Genomic DNA, 11392 nt, shown 5'->3' on the forward strand with positions numbered 1-11392 from the left:
TTTGTTGTTGTTGTTGTTGTTGTTCTGATTTTTGAAAAATTGAGAAAAGTCATATGATAATCATCTCCATGTTTCCTCAATTAAAAGTAATCAAGGAGGGGGCAGCTGGGTGGTACAGTGGATAGATCACTGGCCTTGGAGTCAGGAGGACCCGAGTTCAAATGTGACTTCAGACCCTTTGGACAAGTCATTTTAATCCTATTGTCTCACAGGAACTCCCCTCAAAAAAAAATGGGGTCATCAAGGAAATCCAGTCATTTCCTCCTTTTACTTCTTACTTGAAGGATCTCCAGATGAGTCAGGCTAACTCTTAAAGTCTGAAGTTTAGAGTCTGATTAAAAAAGCCTAGATATGTATAATTTAGTGTGGAACTGAGATATCTATATCTACATATCTAAATTTCTATCTCTATAATTTCTAATCTATCAACTTCTTTATTCTCTAAGGCCTTTAAGTGTTTAGTAAGAAAGAAGAAAAAGTTATTAACATCTCCACAACACTCCCTGACTAATTTGTCAGTTTATATTAAATCTTTGCCTTCTACAGACTCTAGGTGCTAGAAAAGAAATGATTTGGGAGACTGAGGAGAAGAATTGGGGTGAGAAAGAAGAATAATAGGCTCAGGAACCATATAATAGGGTGAATTTAAGGAGATATGGGCAGTTGTGGGAAAAAGAATAAACTATAATACAAAATATTTGATTGAAATCCATGCTTGAGGGGCAGCTAGGTGGCACAGTGTATAAAGCACCGGCCCTGGAGTCAGGAGTACCTGGGTTCAAATCTGGTCTCAGACACTTAATAATTACCTAGCTGTGTGGCCTTGGGCAAGCCACTTAACCCCACTAGCAAAAAAAAAAAAAAAAAAAAAAACTAAGGGAAAAAAAAAGAAATCCATGCTTGACATTTAAAAAGTTTCCTACAATTTAAACATTTTCAAAATTGCATTCTCAACAGGAGAGTATAGTATAAAGTTGGGAAAATGGAAAGGAGGGGGTTGAAAGTGTCCCTGGTTTAGACAGGTATTGTTCCATTTTTGTCTTTATATTCCCAAGTCTTAGTGCTAAGAAATCTTTGTTAATTAGTTGAGGGAGTGATCTTCACAAGTACCATAGCCAGAGTTCAGAAATATGGGAGGGATATGGAATGATGTACCTTTTAGGGAAGGGGAAGGTACATGCTTGAATATTTACCAGAGAGACTTTCATGTAACCAAAAGCAAAGGGGTTGTGAAGTCCTAATGACTCACAATCTAAGGGCTACACTATTTTGAAATACTGACTTGAGAAAAAATATTGTTCTTGACTACAACATCACAGAGCTTATATGGAGCATTATTAGATAAAAAATTCCTATTCCAGATATATTTCCATGTCACTGGGTCAATTTGTTGTAGGCATTTGAAGAAAGGGGAATTAACTAAGATCTATGTTTGGATTAAACTCTTGTCTTGATTGGGTCACATTTCTCATACCTAAATTATTTAGTATTCATGATATAAGTAAAAATGTAAGTAAAAATACCTTTCATACTTGTATTTATTTGTTTATTTGTGGGGGTCCTATATTTTGAGTTAAAAGACATCTTTTTTTTAGACATCTTTTTTACTGATGAATAAAATGAATCTAAGTGAAATGACTTGCCCAAGACCATATGGCTAGTCTATGTCAGAGTTGGCATTGGAATGTGATTATTACTCAAGTACAATCTACTTTCCCTTCTCAGATTAACAGATATTTGAGATGGAAACTGTATTTACATCATTATCAAGGAGTTTCTTCTTCATAGGGATTTTAGCAATAGCAAGATCTCATTAAATGCCACTATGATGGCTGCAATCCCTGATGAAATCTTGAAGGCTGATTATGTCCCTGATGAGGTTATTAGAAAATAATGAAGATCCTTCCAAAGGGACCGCAGCACTAATTAGAGAGATGACTGACCTGGAAACCCTCTTTAAATGGACACTTTTGGAGTTCTTATTTTCAGCCCTCTAGTCCTTCAAACAAGGATACTGCCAGTAGGTGATTGGATTCGTTATCATGGGGAGGATTGGTTGTGTCATCATTTTTTCCACTGTTTGGTAATATATCCTGTGAGGTTAGGTCATACACTCTGCCAGAGGGACTCACTTAAGTGACCAATGCTCTGAAAGGCTAGACGAAATCTCTTGACTCCTCTTCCAAAGGGGGAGTGTTTGTTATCAGCATGCCACTTTCCCACCTGAAGCATAAATACAAATACAACTGTACAACACACTTAATATTTCTTAAATATCTATCAATGTAAAGCCGTGGACTAGAAATGGGATGGTAGTGTACAGAGAGATAAACAATAGGTGATAGCATTCCTCTCAGTAAAGTAAATATAGTTCAACAGGAAGATAAGATGCCAAAACAATTAATTAGAAAACAAATTACAAAGAGCCATAAACAGTATGATGGTTACAATTTAACAACCAACTCTGCCAGGAAAATGTACCTACAACATACTTTTAATCTGCATCATTATTATTTTCTCCATCATTATCATATATATATATATATACTATATATATAGGTCAATTTTCAAATATTTAGCTCTGATTTGTAGTTTTTGTTTATTTCCAAGATATAAATGCCCACAATTATTTTCTTATAATTTTCTAAGTCTTTCCCCCCCCCCATTATTTTGTACTTGACAAACAATTAATGTAACATTTCCTTGTGAGGAAGATGAAGTATATGAAACTATGAATCAATTATAATGCAATTTAACCATTTTTTTTAAAAAAAAGCATGTGATGCATTAAAAATGTTAATTTTAAAAAGTACCCTGCTGGGCAGCTAGGTGCTGTAGTGGATAAAGCACCAGGCCTTAGAGTCAAGAGTACTTGGGTTCAAGTCCGGTCTCAGACACTTAATAATTACCCTAGCTGTGTGGCCTTGGGCAAGCCACTTAACACCATTTGCCTTGCAAGAACCTAAAAAAAATGTATCCTGCTTGTCTAATTTTCCCTTTCATTCTTTTGTTCTATTATATGTATTTTTAAATGGTCATTTCAATAAACTTTCTTTTCCCTTTCTTTCTTTTTTTTTGAAATAATCATAATTCATGACTATCTCCCTCAAGATTTCTGTTTCCTGAATTTTAAAAGAAAAAAAATTAAAATAACCTTCCTTTTGAAAAAAATCAGTACAGTCAAAAGAGACAAATCCATACACATCCATACAGTGTCTGAAAATGTTGTACATTCACCCCACCTCTCAACCATTTCCTCCCCATCAGAAATTAATATGCTTAATCATTAATTCTATGTAATTATGATCAATATTTCCCTTATTCAGAATTCTTTTTTTCTTTTTTTATGTAAGCCGTGGAAAAATATGCCTTATATTCAGTCAAGGGCTTGAATACAAAGCAGAATAATTGGAATTATGTTATGTTGGACAATAGGAAAAAAAACAAAGATTTTTAAGCAAGGGAGCAATATCACATGGGGGTGAAGAGGAGAAAAAATGTCTATCAAGCTAGGCAAGATAATGAGTGTCCATATTAAGGTATTAATTGGAATAGAGAAGAAAAGGCAAATTTGAGAGATTGTAGCAAAGTTGGTATTGATAGGATGTTATACTATAAGTCAGGTATGAGTAAATTTTTTTGGCAAGGGCCATTGGATACATAGAGAGAGAGAGAGAGAGAGAGAGAGAGAGAGAGAGAGAGAGAGAGAGACAGAAACATTATTTGCCAGCTATGTTTGGTAAAACATTTAATTAATTCACCCATAAAATGAGCCAAGATTTATTGAATTTTGAGTCCCACCTACAGTTGCCTTGGCAACACCAGAGTAAGAATCCTCACCCCTGCCACGAGTTATAAGAGAGAGGAAAAATTAAAGATAACCTTCAGGTTACAAACATGTAAGACAAGGTACATGAACAAAAAGAGCAAAGTCAGAATGAAGATCCACATTTGGACAATGTTTGCCAAGTCTATGTAGAATCCTTTGAATGAAAAACATTTTGTCCACCAGATAAAAATGTCTGGGAAAGGTGGCGGATGAAGGAGCAATTCCAATTTTATTGGGGGAAAAAACAAAAGAAAACAAAACAAAAAACCTCCTATTTACTTCAAATAATTCCTAACCTGAGGATTTTCTACCTTTTTAGTCTCAATTCTATTTTCTAGAATGGAAAAATCCTCAGTTATCTAACAGTAGTATTAATGAAGTTATAGGATCTCTGGACATTTGTTTTGTAGGTGGGTGGGGATGAGATTACTTGAACCATGGCAACCAGTTCTGCCATTGTACCCAAAAGCCTATGGAGAATCAGAAGTAGTGGGATACTGACTAACTGTAGGAAAAATCACTTCTAGCCCTTTCCACTTGGTCAATAGGGTCTAATTGTTAAGTATTTTGATATGATAAAAGAGTAGTAAATTTGGTATTGATAGGGAGGATTGAGACTCCTGTATAAACAGTGAAACTTTGGCAGACCAGCATAGAAGGTAGAACATCAAGATTGAAAATAAATGTAGAATATAATGTAGGAACCATTTAGAGATCATAGGAAATGGAGAAGCAACTTAAAGATCCTGAAGACTCCATGATGCAAATGATTAGATTATATATTAATAATAATGATGAACCTGAGAAGTAATCTAGTCTACTCTCTTTATTTTATAGCTGAGGAAACAGACGCTGCCAAAGTTTTAAAATCTATTTAAATTAAATTAAATTAAGAATCTATTAAAATCAATTTAAAATCCATTTAAATCTCAAACATAATACATGTCATGTCAAGAATTTCAATCTAGGACCTCTGACTTCCTTTTTTCCTTACCAAATTCCCTGAAAATAGGTAGATGGAGAGTTCATATCTCCACACTGAACACCCCACCTCCATACCCAATATGATTACACCCTTGACCCATTGATTCGGAAAAAGCTTAAGAATGATCCTGTAGATCTGCTTGGTTTTCACACTGTAGATGACTGGATTAAGTACAGGAGGAAAGAGAAAGTGGAGATTTGACAACAGCACGTGTACGTATGGAGGAGAATTATGGCCAAACCTGTGCACAAGAGCCAAAATGATCCAAGGTTATAGAAGATAGCAACTGCACCTATGTGGGAGATGCAGGTGCTGAAGGCTTTGTATCTTTCTTCAGGAGATGCAATGCTAAGGAGGGGACTTAATAATCAGCACATAGGAAAGGACGATGCATGGGATATCTATGCCTGAGGGTCATGATGAGGGCTAGGAGGCCAACAATGCTATTGATCTTGGTGTTTGTACAGGACTGTTTTAATCACATCTGGGTGGTAACAGTAAGAGTGGGGAGAGGATATTGGTACCACAGAATGACAACCTCTTGAGGAGAAGGAGGAGGGGCATCAAATTGATGAACATCCTCACAAAAATTGCTAGCCCAGCTTTGGCAATTCTGGAGTTGGTTAAAATGGTGGTATATCTCAACGGTTGGCAGATGGCAACAAAACGGTCAAAAGCCATGGCCAGAAGCACAGAGGACTCCATGAGTGTGAAGCCATGGAGGAAGAACATCTGTACAATGCAGCAATCCAGGGTGATCTTCCTAGCATTGAACCAAAGGACTCCAATTGTGGAAGGCAAGGAAGAAACGGTGATACCCAGATCAGTGGCTGACAGCATGGAGAGAAAGTAGTACATGGGCTCATGGAGGCTCTGCTTAGTGATCACCACATACATGATCATAGCATTTCCTAAGAGAGCCACAGTACAGAGACAGAAGTAAGGGATAGAGATCCAGATGTGAAAAACTTCAAGCCCTGGAACACCCCGTCAGGAGGAAAATAGGGGAAGTTGTGTTACTCAGAGATGGCATGATGATCTGAAGAGTCCACATTCACAATCAGAAAGCACACAATCTGTAGTGATGAACAATAATAATTTCCCCTCATAAATTTCTGTGAATTCATTCCTATCTTCAAGAAGTTTCAGTGACTATCATCGCTAGGATAAAATTCAATTTAAAGCTTGCTCACATGCTTCCTCCCCACTCAGGTTTTCTAGATTGATTTTTTAGCTCTCCCCATTTATTCTTGCCAAAATGACCATGGTCACACAATGTGTGTGTGTGTGTGTGTGTGTGAGTGTGTGTGTGTGTGTGTGTGTGTGTGTGTGTGTGTGTGATGGAGTGGGTGGAGGGTTCTGATCTTATAGTCAAGAAAAATTCTCCTCTGATTAGAGGATACTCATACCCTTACTTGCTGCATGACCTAGGTAAATCACTACAACTACATTGTTTTCAGCCTTAAGTTTTTGTCATCTATAAAGAAAGAGGGATGAGTTTTAAGGGACTCTAAGATCCCTTTCTGCTTTAAATTCATGAACTCTTTTGCTATTCTCTATACATAGTACTTCATCTTTCACCCTCTCAACCTTTTCATAAGGCAAACTTCATGACCCTCAATGTTCTTCCTCCTCATTTGTTACACAGAATCCATACTTTCCTTCAAAGCATACATAAGACACTACCTTCCTACTAGGCATCTTCCATGATTTCCACTAGTTGCTAGTACTACCCTTGCCCTGTCAAGTATTTACCTGGTATATATTTTGTATTTACCTATCTCTATATTGTTTTCCATGAGTAGAATGTGCAGACTTTGAATATACTCTTGTCTTTTTAATCCCATTAGTGACAATGCCCATATTTCAGCAAGAAACAATTAGACAATAAATATTAAGTGTTTTCTATGATCAAATGGGGGTGGCATTTAGGAGGTGCAGTGGGTAGAGTTCCATACATGAAATCAGAAAGGACTCATCTTCCTGAGTTCAAACTTGTTCTCAGAGGCTTATTAGATATATGACCCTGGGCATGTATTTAAGGGACTTGCCCAGGGTCACATGGTTAGTAAGTTCCTTATCTGTAAAATGAAATGGAGAAGAAAATGACAAAGGTACTTTGGTGTCTTTTCTCAGAAAAACTCCAAATGGGGTCACAAAAAGTCAGCTATAACTTAAAGACTGAACAGCAAGTGATCAAGTGAGATAAATAATTATAAAACACTATATATAAAAGCTAGTAGATGAGGCAATGGATAGAGTGATGACTCTGAAGTCAAGAAGATCTGGGCCTCAAATTCAAACTTAGACATTTAATAACTTCATGACCAAGGCAAATTTAGGGACAAATCTCCTAACTCATCTGATCTTGATTTCCTTATCTGAAATGAGTATCATATCAGGAACTATCTACCAGAAATGTTTTGAGAATAGAATGAGAAGAACAAATTTGTAAAGCACTTTGCAAACCTTAAAGTGAATGGTATTAATGCTAATTTTGTTGTTGATATTTTTTCTTGCAAGTAGTATATTTTATACTTGGAATATAATAGAATCATTTAACCCCTCAATAAAATCTTTTTGAATAGAATTGTTGAATTAAATAAATAAATTATTGATTATGCATCTACTACAGGCCAATGCCACTTTTTGTCTGAATGTTTATTAACTAAATGATTTCCTGCACTATTAGGACCAGTTAAAATTGACACCTATGTTTTTTGCACAGAGCACTACATCTTCCATATCTATGTCTTAATGCTGGCTGTTCTTCTTCATGTGTGCCTCATAGAATCCCTCTTTGTATCTCTATAATCCAGCTCACATACTACTTCCTAAACAAAACATTTTGTGGCTAGAGCACTGGCTTGGAATCCAGACTACTCATCTCCATGAATTCAAATATGGCCACAATATTTATTAGCTGTGTAATCCTGGAGAAGTAACTTAAACCTATTTGTTTCTGTTTTCTCATCTGTAAATTGAGATGAAGAAGGAAATGACAAAACCACTTCAACATCTTTGCTGAGCAAAAAAAACCAAAAAACAAAGAAACAAAAAAACTCTAACCAAATAGGGACACAAATAGTTGAACATGACAAGTTTTATTTTTTAATTATTCTAAAAATAATTATTCCATGCACATTCTTGCTTCAATTAGAATATAGGCTTCTTTAAAAGCATGATTATTTTTCATTGAATTCCTAACATCAATCACAGTACCTCACACATAATGTGTTCTTAATAAATGATTATTAATTGATTAATTGCATCACTTATTTGGGGTCCCATATCCTTGTCATATGGATAGTTATATTTTTCTTTTTTTTGGTCATTGCCCATCCTGTAATATATTTGAGTAGGAAAAGTCCTACACAAGTAGAGTAAGACCCTTAGATTATGCCTTAGGTAGGAAATAGTAAGTTAAAAAATTAAGTCAAGTGTGCACACTTAGGGTATATTTGGATCAGAGTCAAAGTCAGAACCATCATCTCCTGTTTTTCATTCTAAAGTTCTTTCTTTTAGACTACATGATGGCATTAACTATATGAATGAGGAGCAGCAGCCCTGGAGGGCCTGAGCTCAAATTGTTCTCTCAGGTACTTAATAATTACTTTGTTGTGTGACCTTAGGCAAGGTCACCTTAACCTCATTGCCTTGCAAAAAAATAAAAAAAAAGAAATCCAGATGAATATGGAAAAAGTTGAAGCAAGAATATAGGATTCATTTAGGTATAGTGGCTGGACCTATAATTCTGTTGCTATAGGGAATTTTCAGATGAGAAAATAAGAAAGCTTCTGTATTTTACTACATGCTGCTTATTATCATGTAGAATTCTGCCTTCACTAGCTAACCTTTGTGTAGGACAACTCTATATTTTCCACTTACATCTGGTAAGTCTATATTTTCAACTCAAGTAACTCCATATTATCACTCATGGAATGGACTAATTTACTGTTCTTTTTTATTCTCTTTTTCTCCAGAAAAATGTTAACTACTACTGATATCAGAAATGTTCTATTTTAGATTCTTAGACAAAAAGGACCAGATCCCTTTGGGGTTTGGTAAAGGCTATATAGCAAACAGTGCTACCTTTTCTTTTAGCATCTTTTGGCACTCTAACAATTTCTTTTTACACAACTGAGCTTCAGTTTCCTTCAATGACCTTTGCTATGCTCATATATCTATCACTCTTCCTTGTTCCTTTCCTATATAAATACTCCTCTCCCTCTATATCAGCTAATCTACAAGCCATCCTCCTACATGACTTTCTTTTCTTTGTATCTTCATTCATGCTATTTCTTCACACCTTGAATTGTCCTCCAACTATGGTGGCTCTCCCTCTTACCTTCTGCCCACTTTTTCAATTTCCTTTCATTTGTTGTCTTCTCTGATTAGAATTAATTGGAGATTAAAAGACTCTGTGTCTCTCTTTTTTTATATTTACAGCACTCACTATTTACCACAATGCCTGGTGCTAATTAAATTTTTATTGACTATTGAATCTTCCCCTTGACTAAAGACCTTTACATTTCCTTTCCTTTCTAATCTATGACTCCACCAATCCAGGTTTTCTTATAGATTTCCCAGTTCTAAAATCTGTTATGTAAATCATTTATCTTGCTTCTACCAAAATCACATTGTCAGTAGGATCATAGATATAGAGCTGGAAGAGAATTCAGAAACTCTTTTCTGTTCTTCTGTTTATATAGATAAGGAAATTGAGGTCAAAAGATTAATTGATTTGTCCAACACCACACAGTAGTATTTTTTGTAGGATAAAAACCTTTTGCTGATTCAATGATTACTCTTTTTCAAATATCTGAAAATCCTGACATGGGGAAGAAAGAAAATCTATATTTTACATGGTTTCAAGGGGTAGAACTAGAGCCAAAAGGGGAGATTTTGGGGGGGGTGAGAGTGAAAGATAGTCATATAGCAGAATGCCTGTGATATAAAGAATCAGAGCTATTCTAGAATAAAATATGCTTCCTTATTAGGTAGTGAGGTGTTGTTTTTTTAAATTTTTTTTCTAGTTACTAGACATACATCAAGTAAGGAAGGAGAATTTAATTAGATGATTTCTGAAATCCATTCCACAATAATGAATTTTTGAATTTATTATATACGTCTAGTAGGGATTAAAGTCAAAATGATACTTTTCCAATGATAATTAGAATTGATATTTTTCTCACTATAGAACAAGTTGTGTCTTAAAAAAAGGAATCTTAGATAGGTGGGAAGCCTAGGAGACTTCAGAAGACAGGAAAACTTTCTTGTCCTGGGTGAAGAACTATTCTGTGGTTTCTTTTCTCTGGTTCTAATTGTTACTGGAATTAGTAAATCAGGAGTCCTTTGAAATTGATAGAGCTGTTGCAACTTGAAGCACCCTGATATATTATTTGATATATCTGTTTCACCATTAAACCTGCTTTCTACAATAAATAAAAGTAAAAAATTCATGATCATGATACAAACTTCATTCATTCTACCCTAGATGATTCTGAATAAAGCAAAGGAGAAGAGAGAGCTCTATATCAGCTTCAAGACCTAGTTAGGGATTTTGAGGGACATTGGTATGAGATCCTGAAGTCAACTTTTTTTATATGTTTTTAATCAAATTGAGTGTGTCCATTCTTTTTTTAAGGTTTTTGCAAGGCAAACGGGGTTAAGTGGCTTGCCCAAGGCACAACAGCTAGGTAATTATTAAGTATCTGAGGTTGGATTTGAACTCAGGTACTCCTAACTCCAGGGCCAGTGCTCTATCCACTTCGCCACTAGCAGCCCCAGAGAGTGTGCATTCTTAACCTGCTTTCCCCACCAACCCAGAATGAGGGAATAAGTCCCTTGACTTACCTTTACTGACCTCTCCTCCCTTCATCTATTTGTTGATGGAATGATTCTATTTCCAAACACCTCTTGCTGTGTAGTGGCCTTTAAATACCTTGTATTCCCTTTGCATGGCAACAACAAGGGCTAGAGCAACTCTCCCAGGGAGAAATCTTATAGAGAACCAGAAAGGAGCTAACAAAACCCTTGGGGAAATTTCATGGCAAAAAACAGAGGACATCGAGTGATTGAAGAGGAAAATGGGAATATTTCCAGTATTTTTTCTTTTTCTGTCTCCCTTCAGCCTCATTCTAACCATCACCATTTGCGACAGTAATCAGAGCATCAGATTCTCAGGACTGCCAACCAGAAGTCAGGGTGAATAATGCCTACACAATTTTTCCTCAGTCATAACCTTTCCATTTTTCTTCTTACATTTTACATTACACTCATATTCTTTTAGCTTTAGATTGCTCTAATACCCATTTTTCTTTTTGTTTTTAATCTTTTTTTTTTTTTGCTAACTCTTGATGACAGACTTTACCAAAGTACAGTGAGGAAAATGACAATGGAGAATAAAAGGAAAACTGAATCACTTAACTCATTTTCTCTTCAAAGGAAAATTTGTTTTTTCTATAAAGATTAGAAAATAATTCATAAGAAATTAAATGCCCAAATATAAGTACATAGTAATGACAAACTACTTCCAATGATACTAAAAGAGCAGTCATTGTCTATAAACTCTGAGA

The 11392-nt window shown here is 35.5% G+C and overlaps 1 pseudogene; it reads right to left on the minus strand.

Moving 5' to 3' along the window:
- Positions 1 to 4793: 4793 nt before the first annotated feature.
- LOC141507592 (olfactory receptor 51F1-like) lies at positions 4794 to 5801 on the minus strand (annotated as a pseudogene).
- Positions 5802 to 11392: the final 5591 nt, after the last annotated feature.

Source organism: Macrotis lagotis, chromosome 1 (assembly GCF_037893015.1).
Source record: "Macrotis lagotis isolate mMagLag1 chromosome 1, bilby.v1.9.chrom.fasta, whole genome shotgun sequence".
NCBI classification, from domain to species: domain Eukaryota; kingdom Metazoa; phylum Chordata; class Mammalia; order Peramelemorphia; family Peramelidae; genus Macrotis; species Macrotis lagotis.